Below are 16,523 nucleotides of genomic sequence, written 5' to 3'. Positions count from 1 at the left end.
GCTAATTATTTATTATTACAATCAAGCTATAAAAAAAAATAAAAAATCTATACCCTATTCTATTTCAGAAAATTTCCTTATCTTCTTCCTTAATCTTACACCAATCCCTTGTTAACGGGAGATTTATGTGATCTCTAACCTCTGCTACTACATATTTTGAAAAAGCACTAGAATTATTACTAATGCATTTTTCGGACGAATCATACAAACAAAGTTGTTTTGTCCATTTGGGAATTGAGGGTCCGCGCCTTTGTTTAGATGTTCCTTATTAATAAAAAAAACAATTAAAAACCAGGAAACAAATGTAAATTTTCAGTTTAAGCATAATACTAGTTTAAACACGAAACAAAAATTGAAATTAATAATAATTAAAAAAAGAACCAGCTTTTAACTCTTCCTCTTCCAAATGAAGTTCCCAGAACATTGATCTTCACTTTGTTGATCCATAGCAAAAGTTAGTGGAAGGAGAAGGAGTAAGGCTGAAATGGGAGAAGGAGAGGGAGTAAGGATGCACGGAGCAAAACCGAAGAAGTAAACGAGAGAAAGGGAAATGAAAGCACGAAAGTAATGGGAAAGAAGGGTGTTTAAATATGGATAAAAAGTTAGCGTCGGTTAAGACCGACAGTTGCTGCAAGTGGCATCGAAATAGGAAAAAATTGCGTCGGATAAAACAGACGTTTGCCTGAAAGATTTGAATGGTGTCGAAATAAGAAACGTTTGCGTCGGTTGAAACTGACGTGTGCTTGACAGACTTGACAGTCATTGCAGGTTGCCTTGAAATAGGAAAAGTTTGTGTCGGTTCAAATCGACGTGAGCTTGACAGACTTCACAGTCACTGCAGGTAGCGTCAAAATAGGGAAATTTTGTGTCGATTCAAACTGACGTATGTCTGAGCGACATGTTAGTGAATCAGTGATTGGATGTGGTGTCGAAATAAGAAAACTTTGGGCGTGCAAAAAAAGTGGGAAAATTCCCACCCAAAATATTTCAATTTAATCGACACAGATGACATATGCCATCGGCTAAAAGCGACAGGAAACAATCATAAAAAAAATTAAAAAATAAAAAATGAAAAAAATAAAAAGTTTAACACAAAGTTAAAAAATAAGCTGTTATGTTATCTCATATAATATTTTAATAAATAAAATTTAACTTATATATAATACTTAATAAAAACAGAAATATAATTTTGTGATAAGATATCATCACACACGAATTGAAACATAGTCTAATTAATACATAAAATAATTAATATATTTAATCTCTGTCATCATCTGTTAGCTTGTCGTCGGCATTGGCATGATTAACGAACTCGGTAGGCAACGGCAATGATTCAAGAAAATGAGTCTCTTCCACGCCAACCCTTGTATGGAAATTTTCATTATCAAGAATTCGATCATCCAAATTATGTATGGCATAATTATCAATTGCATCACTATCCTCTAATACGTCAAACAAATCCCTACGCTGGGTTCGAACAACTATGTGCCAATCTTTTTCAATTGTGTCCTCCACGTAAAATACTTGTAATGCTTGTGATGCTAATATGAAAGGATCCTCTTTAAATCCCAATTGATTGAAATTCACCATAGTAAATTCATATTGATCGGTCTTCATTCCTCGTGGACTTTCACTATTAACCCATTCGCACTTAAATAACATCACAGCTCAACCCCTATCTGCGGTCTTAGTAGGACCACAATATTTAACCTCGAACATATCTACAACTTTGCCATAATAATTCACTTGCCCAATTGCACCAGGAACATTTGCAGGTACAAAGACACCACAATTTTGATTCTTATGCTTATCATCCATACATTTTATACGATGAACAATGCGACTTTTATATCTACTCACAACCATACTAGGATAATTAGCTAGCCAATGCAAGTATTGAGATATCAACGTGTCATTAGCATGACATCTTGAATTCATCTGTAATAAGTATGAAGATAAAATTTGACAGAATAATTATAAACATGTTATAATTAAAATGCAAATCAATAAATAAATAATGTGATTGTTATATCAACTCACATGTTGCTTGAACCATTTTGGAAATTCTTTCTTGCTTAGCTCCTTAGTTTGTTGCATAGTTAACCTTTCTCGACGATGTTTAGTTTTCAAGAATTCCTCATGTTGCCTAGACAATTATGTCCAAATTTAGATAATTAATTTTTCAAAGTTAAGAAAACCAATAAAACATTAAAATGTATGATTAAACGTTCTTACCTTCTAAATGGGCTAACTTCATCACAATTATTTAGAATGTATTTATGGCATTGATCAAGAACATTTAGATTGAGCTCTACATTTTCTCCTTAACCCATATAACATCCTTTCGAGTCAAAAATTGATAACCCACCAGATACTTCACGTCCAATATCATCTTCATTTCAGCCTCTATGGGTACGACGAGACTCAACATCTCTAAGATACATGGAACAGAAGGACAAACACTAATCCACCAAATATGCTTCAGCAATATAACCTTCAGGACGACCCTTATTACGAACATAGCGCTTCAGTGTTTGCAAATACCTACAATTATAAAACGAATACAAATTATTATAATTATTAATTAAAGTTATGACTACAATTTTAAAAAATTTATAAAAATTTATTAATTACCGTTCAATTGGATACATGCATCTATATTGAACAGGCCCTGCAAGAGCTGTTTCATCTGTCAAGTGAACTGGGAGGTGCACCATTATATCAAAAAATGCAGGAGGGAATATTTTTTCAAGTTGACATAATGTTAAGGCAATTCTTGAATTCAGTTGCTTGAATCCTTCCTCATACTCCTTCTTACTACACAACTGTCTGAAAATTGCACTCAACTCTAATACTACCAAAGTAACAACTTTAGACAAAACCGGATATAAATTATCCAGATGCTAATCGGGCATTTCAAATTTCTAATGCAAAATCCGGATATAAATTTTCCAAATGCTTCCATGCTGGAGATTTAATCTGAAGGATGTCTCATAAACTCACCCTTAGGACATTCAGTTAGGGGTGGGTTCAAAAAACCGAAAATAGAAAAAACCGAGCTGAAGCTGAAAAAACCGAACCGAACTAAGTGAACCGAACCGAACCAAAATAGGTTGGTTCGGTTTCGATTTTGATGGTCCAGAAACCAAACCGAACCAAACCGAACTGATTTATATAATTATTTAATATATATTAATTATATAAATCATATATAAATACTCAAAATCTAGAGTCAAGGTGTTTCGAACTCCTTACCTCTTAGTTAAGAGTGTTTGTTTCAACCAACTTGACAATAGGCTTTCTGTTGCTACAATCGTACTAGTAAACTATTTATACTGATTTTGGATCTTTAATTCATTATAAGATTTCCAAACACAAAACCCTAGCTGCCTCATTTACTCTCCCATTTCATCTACTCATAGTTCTGTCTTCTCAGTCTCTTTCTCTCTTCCATCGTCGAATTCTCAGCCTTTCTCTCTCCCACCGTGGAGCCATTGACCTTCTTCGCGGGTGATTCGCTCGATGTGGATGACCCATTTGCGGCGGTGGACCTAGACGACCTTGCCATTGCGGCTCTTGAAAGGCCCGCGAACCACCTGTACCTCGTCTTCCTTATGCACCAAGAATGGAGGTCGGAGAAGAGAGGCGTGCTCATTAGCATGCGGCGCACGCTGGATGGCACGGTGAAGTGAACCTTGCCGGCAGTGCAGGTTTGGTTTTGTTTTTGCTTTGTTTTTTTTGAAATTTGCTCATGCATTCACTTTTACTTTGCTTGTTCTTATGGAAGATTAATATTAGTTCATTTCATAAATTTTGTATCCGAATAAACCAACGAGTCCCAATTGTTTATTTTTGAGGTTAAGTGATGAATTTTTGAACGAAAATTGGCTGATGTTGTTCTTGGATTTGTCTATGTGGTAAAGATCTTTGGTTTTTGGGTCTTTACTCTTTATTAAAACCCTTGGTTCTCATCTGTTTGGATGTGTTCGGACAGGTGCTCATGGTTGGATGTTTCAATCGGTGAGGCGTTGGTTGGTTGGTGGCGAGGGTTTATGCTAGTAGGGATGCTCGGCAGTGGGTGCTTCAATGGAAGCCCGTTTTTTTTTTTTTTTTTTTTTTTTTGTTTGTTTGTATTTTATGGCTTGGGCCTTTACTGTTTGTTGGGTCTTTTAGGTGGCAGTCCCCTTTTGGGCTAATTTACCAATATCTAGATTTAAAAAAAAAAATGGAAAAAACCGAACCAAACCGGAAAAAATCGAAACTGAAAAAAACCGAAGAAAAATCAAACTGAACCGAACCGAACAGTAACTTCAGTTTGGTTTTCGATTTCGGCCAAAAACCGAACCGAAAGGAACCGAACCCACCCCTACATTTAGTTGCTTGCCACCCCATAAACTCATCCTTAAGAAAGATGCAAGAGAGGAAGAAGAAAATACGAGGGAGAGTATAGAAAGACCATCAATCTATGGCTTACAACCGACACCGGGTTTCAAAATATTTAAAAAAACTAAAATCTATGTCGCTTAGAACCGACGCAGGTTTTAAAATATTTAAAATCACTAATTAGTGTCGGCTAGAAGCGACACCCATACTTTATGTCACTTAAAAGCAACATTGTTTTTTTTTAAAGCGACATCATTATTTAAAAATTATTAAAATGTATGTCGGTTATTAGAGACATTAAATGTTTATGTTGGTTAAAAGCAACATAAACAGTTTATGATGCTTACAAGCGACAGGAAATTCGACGTCATGTTCAGTAAGTGTCACAAATGTTTTGTTCGCCATTATATTATATTAAACCGACATCACCCACTGACACTATAAGACCTTTTTGTAGTAGTGCCCATTTATATTCTGCATTACCTTGATTGACTTCTCTTAAGAAGCACATGCTGTCATAGTAGAGCATTTTATATTTTTTATTTTAGGATGAATTACACAAAATTACCTTAACTATGGGTTGAACCATAATCTCATACCTCATGTTTTTAACATTGTAATGTCATACATCAATTTATGAATTCGTTGCAATGTCAAACCTCCATTAACTTTTTAGTGAATTTGATTGTTAAATGATGACGTGGCATGAGCAGGGCCCACTCCTTCTTAAATTGAAATAAAAAAATTATTTAATGAAATTAAAATTAAAAAAATTAAAATTAAATTTAAAAAAAAATCTTAATTTAAAAGTTCGTATTATTTTATTTATGTTTGGGGTTGATTTGGATGAAATGGAATCTGGGTGTTCAGGGTTTATTGTTGGTGGGATCTCTCCAACAGAAAGAAGCAAAGATGAGAATAGGTGCGTATAAGAGCAGAGCGCCATGGCAGAGCGCCATGGCAGGCTTCTACTCTACATCAATGCATTGTATTTTAAGTGGCTTGGTCTTAGAGTCGCACACTAAATTCCGTTACATTTCTCCTCGTGAATTCAGCAATGTATGTCATACGTTGATGTGCTCTAGAATTTATGCAACTTCAGCAACACAGCCTCAGAAGTCAGAACAATTAACATAAATTTCAAGACTTTGAATTGATAGAAATTGGGTAGTTCACAAGATCAGAAACGGATGTCGTTAGACTATCGATCACAATATGGTGTGAAGGATATGAACAGAGACTGAGTATGGAATTGAATTGAATGAATCTGATAGAAAGGGATTTGACAAATAAATAGAGATGGAAGTAACCTTTCTAGAGGAGTTGTGTTCTTCAGGAGAAGTTATAACTTCTCAGGTTGAAATACAACTGTTCATATCCTTTAATTAATTAATTATATTATTTCCTTTATTAATTAATTAACTTATTTGACTACAATCATATGCATATTAGTACACCAATGTTGTAGTGTACCTTCACACATGATTACACATATTGTGAAAACCATGTTATCATAATCATATTCCAACATCTCCCACTTGATTAGATGCGACTCTCTGAATTTTTCTAGAGACAATCCCTTGGTCATCGGATCAGCCACCATCTTTTCAGAGGGTATGTAGTCGACCTTTACCTCTCATTTCTCTACTATATCTTGTATATAGTGATATTTAATATCAATGTGTTTTCCTTTGGAACTATTTGATCCACTCTTTATCAGAAAGATGGCGGACTTATTATCACAAAACATATTGACGTGCTCCTTAGGTATACCTATATTTAAATTATCGATAAATCGTTTAGCCTATACTGCAGTACTTACCTCTGTGCTACAAGATATATATTTTGCTTCTATGGTAGACTTTGCAACACAGCCTTATTTCTTACTTAACCAAGAAACAATTGTTCCACCAAACAAGACAATGTTACCACTTGTTGACTTTCTGTCATCCAAGTCGCCTACGAAATCTGCATTACAATAACAAACTAAATCCAGATCATTTAATCCAAAACAAAGTTTCATACCTTGGGAGCCTTTTAGATATCTGATAATTCTCTTTACTGTCATCCAATGTTGCTTTCCAGGGTTGGATTGATATCTACTTACCAATCCAACTGCATGACATATGTCAGGTCCTGTGCTGGTCATAGCATACATCAAACTTCCAACTGCTTGGGCATACGAAACATTTTGCATATCAATGATGTCTTGCTTCTGTACTGGACACATATTTTTGGAAAACATCATTCCTTTACAAACAGGTGTACTAACTGGCTTGCAATCTTGCATATTAAATCTTTTAAATATTTTATCCAGATAATTTTGTTGATTCAAATAGAGTGTTTTGGCATCTCTATCCCTAGTAATTTTAATTCCTAGAACATAAGATGCTTCTCCCATATCTTTCATTTCAAATTTGGATCCTAGATATGACTTAGTCTTTTCAATCATATCTATAGAGTTACCTACAAGTAAGATGTCATCTACATATAGTGACAACATACAGAAATTATCTTGGTACTTCCAAGAGTTAACACAATGATCCAATGGATTTATTTTGTAGCCCATTTCCATAATGGCTTGGTGGAACTTTAAATACCATTGTCTTAATGATTGTTTAAGGCCGTACAATGACTTTCTTAATTTATAAACTTTGTTTTCATGTCTTTTGACATGATATCCTTCAGGTTGAATCATATAGTTGTCTTCCTTCAAATCTCCATTCAAGAATGTTGTTTTGACATCTAACTGATGGAGTTCCAAATCCATTCTAGCAATAATTTCCATAAGAATACGAATGGATGTAAACTTTGCAACTGGAGAGTAAGTGTCCACAAAATCTATACTGGGTTTCTAAGTATAACCCTTAGCTACAAGTCGAGCCTTAAACTTATCCAGGGTACCATCTGATTTGTACTTCTTACGAAGTACCCACTTACAACTGATGTGCTTTCTTCCATTAGGTAGATCAACCAATTCCCAAACTTCATTTTTCTTTATGGAATCTAGTTCTTCATTCATTGCTTGTTGTCATTGTTTAGACTCAAAACTATCGAGTGCTTCTTTATAATTCCTTGGGTCTGGATCTCCCACTGTATGATTTACCTCCTTAAGATTGAAAACAAAGTGATCTTTCAATGTTCTAGATGGTTCCCTTTTTCTTTTACTCCCACTGATTTGATCATTTCTCCCACTATTTATATCTTCCATGATAATATCATGATCATCTTCCATGTGTATGTCATGATCGACATTGTTATTATCACCCATATTTACGTCTCCCACTTGATCATTGTCAATGTCATGGTCACAAGACAGGTCTAAATCAAGATGGAAATCTTGATCATCCGTAGGAGAATTTTCTTCTCCCAAAGATTCCAATTCTTGTATTGGATTAATCAAATCAGTAGTTTCAATAAAAGTAGCATCTCTACTTTCGATCAATCATTTCTTAGGATGATAAAACCTATATCCATTACTATTATCAGGATATCCGATGAATTTACATTCCAAAGTTTTTTATTGTAATTTATTTCTCAATGGCTTTGGAATGAGGACATGTGCTTTACAACCCCAAACTTTTAAGTTTGATAAATCAAGTTTTCACCCATGCCATAATTCATATGGAGTCAGTGGCTTTGCCTTTGTATGAACTTTATTCAATATATATGCTGCAGTAGCCAAAGCTTCACCCAAAAAATGTAGAGGTAAGTCAGCATAAGACATCAATGATTGCATCATATCCATTAGAGTTCGATTTCTTCTTTCTGCGATACCATTTTGTTGCGGTGTATAATATGCCTTATACATTTTCTTTGCAGAAATCATCAAAGGTTTCAAATTCTCCACCTTTATCACTATTAAGGGTCTTTATGGATCTTTCTAAGGGGTTCTCTGCTTCTACCTTAAACTCTTTAAATTTGTTTAAGGCTTCATTTTTATGCTGTAAGAAGTAGACATGTCCATAACAGGAATAATCATCGATGAAAGTCACAAAATATTTCATTCCTCTATGGGTTTTAGTTCTCATTGGTCTACATAAATCTGTATGCACTATCTCAAGTAAATTTGTAGAAGTCCAATGCTGAGAAAATGATTTTCTAGTCATTTTCCCCTTAATACATGATTCACATGTATCAAAATCATGTGTAGTTACTTGAGGCAACATTCCTTTTTTACTCATGCATATAATTTTATTTTTATTTATGTGGCCTAAACATAAATGCCATAAATAGGACAAATTTTGAATAGTAGAGACAATGGCATACGTGGAAGAAATACTTTTATTAATACAAACTGAGTACATATCATCGACTCTTATTCCCCTTACATAAATATAACCCTTTTTTCCAATAGTGACAGCACCATTCATGAACCTTGTCTCAAAACCTTTCTTTTATAGGACAGAGATAGAGACAAGATTCCTCCTTATATTTGGTGTAAACAGAACATTTTTAAGTACAATGGTAGATTTACTATTGTTGATCTTGCAATCTCCTTCACCCAAAATATCGACATAATTATTGTTGCCCATGTAGAGGCGATGTTCTCCTAATGCTTTCTCCTTGAAATTGATGAAGCAATTTTTGTCCTTACATACATGACGAGTTGCTCCTGAGTCTATCCACCATTGTCCTTGATCTTTAGCAATGAGTTCTTCGGAGACAGTCAAAATCAGTTCTTTAGGATTTTTGTTGTTCTTGCGGCATTTTGGGCACTTATACCTATAATGACCAGTCTCTCCACAATTGTAACATGCACTCTCCTTTCATTTAAACTGGTTCTGCTTGCGGTGTCCAAATTTTTTGAAGTTCGGGCGCTTGTTACTACTATGTGGCTTGTGCATGTGTTGCTTATTTTTCTAAGAATCTTCTGCTATGAGGAGGTTGGCTCTACCTTGTCCAGTTTCATTTTTCCTATCATTTTTACGAACTTCTTCAATAGCCAACATTGCAGGCAATGTATCCATCGTTAATTCAACTTGACCATAAGTCATGGAAATAACTACATTTTCCCAAGAATTTGGGAGGCTACCAAGAAGAACACTAACTTGCATTTTATAAAAAATTGGATGGCCAACATTGGCTAAGTCTTTTGCCAATACTTCCATTTTAGTAATATGATCGACCATAGAATCAATTTCCTCCATTTTTGTCCCATTGTATTTCTCAAGCAATAATTGAATGTACGTTTGAGATTTAGGGCCATACTTCTTTTCATGTATATCCATGATTTCTTTGGCCGAATCATATTTTTTGTTTGTACCATACTTAGGGCCTCCGTATTTAAACCTCGTATAAATACTCGGGGGACTCAAATGTAATTATGTAATAAATGAAGGGGGCAAATATGTAATAAGTGAGGAGCCCTTATTCTATAAAAGGCCTCCTCACTCTCCGCATTGGGAGGGGCCAAGATTAAGGCCAAGTCTTAGGCCATGGGAAGAGAGCACACAGAAAATAGGCTAGAGAGCACACTGCCTCTAGCCTTCTTGTATATTCATCATTTAGAGTGAAACAATATCAACATCAGTGTGGACGTAGCCCAAACATTGGGGTGAACCACGATACATCTTGTGTTCTTTACTTTCTTGCAGATTCACGGTCGGATTTACGTTGTTCCAAGACCTTTTCGGTTTTATGCATCAACATTTGGCACTGTCTGTGGGAATCGACACAAAAAACTATGTTGGTTCTCTTTCATTTTTTCACCTCCACCGTGAATTTGCAAAATCTGCAAAAACTCGAGAACCCAAAGTTTTCCAAGAAAACCCATAGAGCCACCTCCTCTTTCACTCAGTCTTTCTTTGCAACTGCAAGACAAAATCCCTCATCCCCATCTACTATATATCTCTCTAGATTGGCGGGTATTAAAATCTCAACCACTATTTTTAGATATGTGGGTATTGAAATTCTAAATTCCAGCGTTCGTCAGGTGGGTTGATACTGGGTGAGTGGATGCGAGTCTGATTTTCATAATTTTTTGAGAAATTTGACATCTTCAACATCTCAGAGGAATCACAGCAGCCATTGTACTTGGCATTCACCGACTTCGCCATGCTCTCTATCCACTATATCCAGAAAGGCCTCATCTTTGCCAAACCTTCGGAAGCCATGGATCGCCGCCACAAGGCAGTTTTCGTCAATCAAAATAAGAGGCAAAGCCTAGATCCAACGTCGTAGGATGAATCCCAAGCCGTCAGCCGCCGCATCTAGTGGTTGTCCCTGCACCTGACCCTTGATTACACCCAGTAGGGAGTCAAGAATGATGAACCCAGTGGTTTGAACTGGAGCAGTGAGAGATCGAGCACCATGTCCAGGACCCAGTTGGCTTCTAATAGCCTGCATTTCCGACAGATCCAAAGAGTCCCCGACTACTTCGTCTCAGGGTCGACGGCTTCTGATGGGACGGTCGAGTGCGATTCTGCTGCTGATGACCCTTCTGGAATGCGGTGATTTTCGCAGGAAGAAGAACGCGTCGACGACTCTGTACTCACTCTGTTCAGTTAAAGAGAACACGACCGCGTCGGTGCTGGGGCTTCGAGCCACAATCAGAGTCAGAATCATCAGAGCCAACGCGGCTTTTAACTGAACCTGCCGACGTTACCGGAGTTCTGGCCTGGGTTCAGCGCTGACAAGAAAAATCAACTCTTCGGCGAGCAGGAGGTGCAGAGCCCGTTGGTGGCCAACCCAATGCGATAAGAACTTTATTATTTGATGAGATAGGTTTTTAAACCCAGAAGAACATCATTCGCAGTGACCCAGAACCAGTTTGGGTCAAAGCTCTTCCTTGCTCAATGTTCTTCCTTGCTTGCCGAGTCACTAGAGTTATTGAAGATCACAGCCAGCTCTCGACTCGGATCCCTCGAACTTGAAATCTCAACCCAGTGACTTTCAGCAGAAAAACAGAGAAGGAACAGAGAGATCAAGAAAAACAAGTGGGTGGTGTCGAAAAGGCTGTCCAAGCAGCTGTCACTTTAGAGAAAGGAATATTGCCCTAAATCATGTCATCAAGCGACATATCCAAAGTAGAAAAGAGAAAAGAAGAAACAAAAACAAAAGCAAAAGCAAAGCAGAAAGTAAAAGAACATAAAAAGAAGTAGGCATAATTGCGATGGTAATGGCATGCAGAAAAGGGAATTATGGGCATGACCCATTGGGCAGAGGGTTTGATTTATTTTTGAATGATGTAATTTATTTTTCTTATCTTTCGGAGACATCAGAAGGTAATCATAAATAATAAAAAAAAAAAACCGCAAGCCTAAAATAAAGGGCTGGAATGTTATGTGGAGGGTGAAGGCCCATATGCCCAAAAGAGTCAGGCCCTCTATTATCACCAACCAGGTGATCAAAAGTACGTCCAGTACTACAAAAAATTATTTGGCAACCTGCCACTTGGTGATCAAAAGTATGTCCAGTACTACAAAAAATTATTCGACAGCCTGCCGCTATTATCACTAACCAGGTGATCAAAAGTATGTCCAGTACTACAAAAAATTATTCGGCAGCCTGCCGCTGTTATCACCAACCAGGTGATCAAAAGTACGTCCAGTACTCCAAAATTATTCGGCAACCTGCCGCTATTATCACCAACTAGGTGATCAAAAGTACGTCCAGTACTCCAAAATTATACATGAGTATCACTCATGTCAATCATACATAAACATTCATGAGCATCACTCATGTCAATCATATATAAACATTCATGACCATCATTCATGACCATCACTCATGTCAACATTCATGAGCGTCACTCATGTCAACATCCATGAGCATCACTCATGTCAATCAACATAAACATTCATGAGCATCACTCATGTCAATCAGCTTTGAAAGCTTCATTTACAGAGCTTCAGCTTCGAGAGCTCCAACTTCAAAAGCTTTATTTACAAAAGTTCCAGCTTTAAAGCTTCACTTGCAAAGCTTCACCTACAAAGCTTCAGCGCAGGGTATATAAATACCGCCTCTGAACAACTGCCACTTCGGCCCATACATGGATTCAATTTGAAGTCTCCAGCCAACAGACTCTATTGACTGAAGACTTGGGGGACTACACTATGTACCATATATTGGGCTTCCACAACTGGGCCTCATGAAAAATACTTAGGGGACTCTTACCCATTATTCATGTACTGAGGAACGAGCCCTTATTCTATAAAAATGACTCCCTCACTTTCATTAGAGAGCACCAATCATTCATGTATTGAGGAGTGAACCCTTATTCTATAAAAGTGACTCCCTCACTTTCATCAGAGAGCACCCATTATTCATGTATTGAGGAGCGAACCCTTATTTTATAAAATGGACTCCCTCACCTTCATTAGAGAGAGACTTTTAGCCCATCATTTACGTATTGAAGAGCAATCCCTTATTCTATAAAAGGGACTCCCTCACCATCATTAGAGAGTATCGCCGCTTGCTGAGCAACCACCTTGCCGCGAGCATCACTCCTAACCTATCACTTATGGATTGAGGATCGAGCCCTTATTCTATAAAAATGACTACCTCACCATCATTAGAGAGCATCGCCGCCTGCTGAGCAACCACCTTGCCCCGAGCATCAACTCTAGCCCATCATTTATGTATTGAGGAGCGAGCCCTTATTCTATAAAAGGGACTCCCTCACCTTCAACGCCATAAGTCGAACCAACCAAAGCAACATAAGCCACAAGCCGAGCAACCTCGCAACATGTGCTATTTCTAGTTGAGCATCATTTCACATTAAGCACCGCCTTATATTGAGTATCAGTTTTAGATGACATCTAGTCACTTCGGCCCACACATGGACTGAATTTCAAGTCTCCAGCCAAAAAACTCTCTTGACTGAAGACTTGGGGGACTACTGTTTGTACCATACTTAAAGCCTCCGTATTTAGACCTCGTATAAATACTCGGGGGACTCAAATGTAATTATGTAATAAATGAAGGGGCAAATATGTAATAAATGAGGAGCCCTTATTCTATAAAAGGACTCCTCACTCTCCTCATTAGGAGGGGCCAAGATTGAGGCCAAGTCTTAGGCCATGGGAAGAGAGCACATAAAAAATAGGTTAGAGAGCACACTACCTCTAGCATTCTTGTACATTCATCATTTAAAGTGAAACAATATCAACATCAGTGTGGACGTAGCCCAAACATTGGGGTGAACCACGATACATCTTGTGTTCTTTACTTTCTTGCAGATTCACGGTTGGATTTACGTTGTTCCAAGACCTTTCCGGTTTGTGCATCAACATTCTTCATAGAGAGAGAGGTATTAATTTATCTTCCATGTAATTGTGAATTGTAGCCTTAGCCAACTCATTATCTTCCACCCATTTATTATAAACGCGAGAGGGCCCAAGGGGTCTCTTGTCTTTGATAGTGTACAAAGTCTTGTCATGGGTTAAAAGATAAGTGATCCTTGTCTTCCATATTAGATAATTAATGTTGTTCAACCTCTCTATTTTAAAAACCTCGGATTTGGAAGATTTAGTTGCCATAGCTTAGAAAATTACAAAACAAACACAATACTTAATACAAACTTAAATACAAATACAAGTTGCCATAGCTCAAAAAATTACAAAACAAACACAATACTTAATACAAACTTAAATACAAATACAAATACTACTAGTGTACTTTTAATTATTACCAGCCACAAATACTAAATGTTCTTAATAAATTAAAAACTAAAAACAAAATAAAATAAAAATAGAGACTTATTTATTCTTAGCAGCAAATACCGCACACACTCACAGAGGCTTTGTTCAATCAGTGAAAGACGAGTACTTGTTCAGGCCATCACGTCGATAAAAGGCTCGTGGATTTCTTACTTGTCTACTTGGCCAGGTGTGATAAATTATTCCTCTATTTTCATGTACAAAAGCAGTCTATTCTCGACTACGAGATTATCTTTCAATTCTCAATGGTCTTGGTCCCCTTAAATTTCTTGCAATCGAAATTTCTCTTTGTACCAAATCAGGATATATAAAACCGTAACAGGTATTATGTTGATCCAAATAATTAAGCACTTTGACTCTAGAATTCCGAAAATTAAACCCTTGTTTCCACTTTTGATTTTTGTGACTATTATTCAAAGTATTCCATAAATCAACTTTATGAGTTAAATTATTAGGGTAAACAGAAGAACCAAAAGAATTGTTGCCTTTTATTTCGTCCCACGTGATGCCTTTGAAATATCACCAAAGCTTTTGACTTTATAGTCTCCACATGAAGCCTCCCCCAAAATAAATTCACCTTTTTTATTTTCTAAACAATCTTCTTCTTCTTTATTTTCAAAACAATTCCTCTGAGAGAAAACTGGTTCCACTGTCTACTTTCTCTGGAAAAATTTTGTTCCGTAGCCTGGCGGATAATCTTGAACAGCAAAGGCAATTCTCCTTGGCGGATAACGGTGTTGTCGGTATTGTGTATTACCGCGAGAGGACGAGATCACGGTTGAATGATGAGACCATGGGGGAAGAACACCACCATGCTGCTGCCTGCTATGGTTCAGTGGGTTACCGTGGCGAGTCCACGATGGAGGAAGGCGCGAAAATCGCGGGTTCAGTCTCAGATTTGCAGCAGTCAACGAAGGACTACGAATCAATCGAGATGTTGTAGGTAAGCCTTTTGGGTTTTGTGACCAAATTGCAGAAAAAGGTTCTTAAACTATGGGTCTAAAAGGATGCTGCAAGTTTTCAATTTTCTGTGCAGGTTTGATCTTTGCAGCCAGAAACCCCGATTGAAATGGGTTGTCTGAGGGCCTAATGGCACTGTAAAAACTTTTTGAATTCTGATAATTGTTGGATGAATTTGTATGATAAAATGGTTTATTTTCAGAAAGAATTTTGTTCTCTGTTGAATGAAACAGTGTAAGGGAATAAAGTTCAAATTGTTGGGTTAATTTAGGCCTAGGTTCAAATGGGTTGTAGGATAGGATTTCGAATGATTGGGTATTTTTGTGAGTTTTGGATTCTAAAGGAAAATTCTTAGATGACGATTTCGAACTTTCGATCAAAATCGGTTCAATATTCTCCTTGGTCACCAACGCCCTCTTCCCTGATTTCTTCTCAAGTTGAAACTTGGAAAGAACGTTGTTGGATTCGTTACTTGACAAAGAGAAAGTCTTGGATGTAGTTCGAGACGTCCTCAGATGAAAAATGGACAAATTGTTTTGATTCATGAAAACCTGGCTCTAATACCAATGATAGAAATTGGGTAGTTCACAGGATCGGAAACGGATGTCGTTACTATCGATCATAATATGGTGTGAAGGAAATGAACAAAGAGTGAGTATGGAATTGAATTGAATGAATCTGGTAGAAAGGGATTTGACAAATATATAGAGATGGAAGTAATCTTTTTGGAGGAGTTGTGTTCTTCAGGAGAAGTTATAACTTCTCAGGTTGAAATACAACTGTTCATATCCTTTAATTAATTAATTAATTAATTATATTATTTCCTCAATTAATTAATTAACTTATTTCACTACAATCATATGTATATTAGTACACCAATGTTATAGTGTACCTTCACACATGATTACACATATTGTGAAAACCATGTTATCATAATCATATTTCAACATGAATAATTTATTTTCTGATGTAATCACCTCAGAAAATAACCCTTGAGCTGATATCTTGGAGGCAAAGTCACAAGTTTTGAATTTCATTTTTATATGTTTATTTTCTAATGTAATTTGAGCCATTGGATCATAGTCCAAGTGGTCTCTTCTCTAACCTAAGATCTAAGTGATAGATTATGAGAAGTGTAATCACCTCATAGGGTGATAGAATTAAAGACTAGGATTTAATCTTGGTGTAAAACTGTTAGAGAAGAATCTCACTTCTCTCTTCTCTAACGTTTGTATTTGGTTAGTGGAGTGTGAAATACAATCAGAACTTTCATCACTCTCATAGCACCATAGCTGCATTTTCTCTGCAACTTTCTTTCTACCCAAACACTCAAAACCTTCATAAAACTAAATACCATAAGCTATGAACTCTAACATGGCCTCAGAGCCAGGTTTGGTTGCCTAAACTGGGCGTGAATATGTGAAATGAAAATTGGAATCGATTCGAGCTGTGATCAAGCTCATTCGACGATCGAGGTAGTGTGATTTCTTCAATCCAATGTCTAATATGGCAGGATCA

At 36.8% G+C, this 16,523-nt stretch overlaps 1 long non-coding RNA gene across 1 annotated transcript; it reads left to right on the top strand.

Annotated features, from left to right (window-relative positions):
* The first annotated feature begins 14,548 nt into the window (after positions 1 to 14,548).
* On the top strand, positions 14,549 to 15,271 carry LOC126631567 (uncharacterized). The gene is made up of 2 exons (XR_007626392.1): positions 14,549 to 14,988; positions 15,082 to 15,271. It is a non-coding gene; the product is annotated as an uncharacterized LOC126631567 (long non-coding RNA).
* The last annotated feature ends 1,252 nt before the right edge of the window (positions 15,272 to 16,523 follow it).

This window comes from Malus sylvestris, chromosome 8 (assembly GCF_916048215.2).
Source record: "Malus sylvestris chromosome 8, drMalSylv7.2, whole genome shotgun sequence".
Classification (NCBI taxonomy): Eukaryota; Viridiplantae; Streptophyta; class Magnoliopsida; order Rosales; family Rosaceae; genus Malus; species Malus sylvestris.
The sequence above is the reverse complement of the archived record's forward strand: the minus strand, read 5'-3'. Positions and strand labels throughout refer to the sequence as shown.